Source organism: Frieseomelitta varia, unplaced genomic scaffold, assembly GCF_011392965.1.
Source record: "Frieseomelitta varia isolate USP_RPSP 00005682 unplaced genomic scaffold, Fvar_1.2 scaffold_611, whole genome shotgun sequence".
NCBI lineage: Eukaryota > Metazoa > Arthropoda > Insecta > Hymenoptera > Apidae > Frieseomelitta > Frieseomelitta varia.
Genome location: NW_025110381.1, coordinates 53 through 2,259, shown reverse-complemented (window position 1 = coordinate 2,259; position 2,207 = coordinate 53). Strand labels below are relative to the sequence as shown.

The following is a 2,207-nucleotide window of genomic DNA, read 5'->3' as shown; positions in this document are numbered from 1 at the left end:
TGCTATCTAAATGCATCTATAGATTTAAACTTTTCTTTCAGAATAAATTTCTCGATTCCCGTCATGTAAATGGTAATATAATATTTTTCTCAATCCACATCCCAATTTAATTTCACAATATCACTATCTTTCAACGTCTGCGCGTCCTTCATCATTTTGCTAACGTTATTTCTATAGAAGCTCCATTTGTGCATGCTAAAATATTGCGCATTTGCAACCAACCCACTAAAACTTTGCTACCTCTTATCATTCTGAAATGTCATTTTTAAATGCATTATTATTACATAGGGACATGAATTATTGTGAAAAAACTTGTTCAAATACGCGACTACTCGTTGCTGGATAAACAATCGAATACACACATTGGTTTTCTACCTGAATGTTTTAGAAACATCTACAACGAACGCTGGCAAGACTGTAGAAATATATTTAGAACATTGTAAACATATCTCTTAACTACCACGAAACAGCATGAATACAATAGTTCATTGTTCATCGGCGTTTCTCTGATACATTGAACTACGATGTTTACCATTTGACCCTATCTTACACAATGAAACATTTAATTCAATAAAACTTGTAGAGTTAAATTACATTCAAAACGGAAAATATTATATTACTGACAACTTGTACGGGAGTACCAAATATCTATAATAGAACAACTGGTTTGATTTGATTCGGAAAAAAGTAAAGACACTTTTCTAATTTTAAATGTAGGCACTTCGTTCTCACAACTAGTATTTTTTAATTTTAAATATATATGTCTTAATTTGATTATACGTTTTGTTTCTTAATAATCTAACGCTTATTTGTTAATAAACTAAAGATTCGGGATATACTAATAATAAGATTATATTTACAACGCGGATTTCTATGCGAATTTATATTTCTGGACACATAATTAATAATAATTTCATATAGTTTTTCATATTAATATTATGTTCTCAATACGGCAATTTTGTGTCATTAAATCTCCCGTAAATGCATAAAAATTTGTAGTAAGCTTGATAATAATGCTTAAGCATAATCTCCTCATCTGTCTGATAACAATAATAAATTTGATGATAAATTTTACTTGAGTGGGTGTGCGTCATTCGTACAGTTGTAGACTTTAACTTTATTATTAGGATCTAGAGCGACATGCCATGCGGTACACAATAGCGTGTCAGCCACGAAATCAATAGGTAGTATTCACGCTTGAGTTTTCCTACCTTTATAATACCCTTACCGACTGTCATTATGATACCTATAATAGAAGTTATTGATGATTTTCGGCTAATTGAATATTTAATTAATTATTTTACATCAGCGAAGAATTAAGAATAGAGGAAGTATCTAATTATCGTCTTATTGTTAGTAAAACTACTATTAGTCGTTTATATTGACATTCTACTAAGAGTACGTTTTCAAGTAACTTTTAAGAAATATTAGATGTCGCTTGTTGTTCGTTAAAAAGTTGAAACATAATAGTTTTTGATATAAAATTTCATTGTTCTACATAAGTTAGAGTTAATAGCTTATTCAATATTCAGTTATTAGAACTATACAATTATCTAACTGTGTGATTGTCTGTCAACCGGACTACGAAAAAAATGGCGCTAAGCATATACCAAGAAAAATCTCGAAAAAGAAAATATCGAAACGGAATAATATGAGAAAATTAGAATACATCACATACGTAGGATTAAAGTCCGAAATATACGAGAACTGTTCGTAGTTGCAACTATTATGAACAAGAAATTTCGCATGTGAAGTTTTTCTAATGGACCAGAGGCGTAAACAAATGGAAAGTAACTCAGATCTATTCTAATTTAAACAAAACAGAATTGGATAAGATGAGTTCTTCATTCGCCGACGCTTCTCTACAAATTAAACTCAGAGAAGCTTCGAGGCACTTCACAAATAGCTAGGAATTGACATTTCGTGTTTATGGCTTATTAAACTGAACACTCCAATCTCGGAATTACACCATTTTTTAGCAAAAAATCGACGACAAGGACTAATGACGAAGACGCTTTAGAAACTAACAAACGCCGATAGTTAAAATTTTATATTTGAGATTCCCTCCCACTAACATTTATATTTTATATCGAACGACCATTGGTTGAAATTACCCAACAACCAATCATTTGGATATTGTTGAATAAATAAAATGTGGTGAATTCTAAAACATATCAGAATATATTAAATGAGTTAATCAATCTCTT

General features: G+C 30.4%; 1 long non-coding RNA gene across 1 annotated transcript; it reads right to left on the bottom strand.

Moving 5' to 3' along the window:
- Positions 1-362: 362 nt before the first annotated feature.
- LOC122534543 lies at positions 363-1,191 on the bottom strand. Its single transcript, XR_006307921.1, has 2 exons — positions 1,076-1,191; positions 363-545 (listed from the first exon to the last, which is right to left on the bottom strand). It is a non-coding gene; the product is annotated as an uncharacterized LOC122534543 (long non-coding RNA).
- Positions 1,192-2,207: the final 1,016 nt, after the last annotated feature.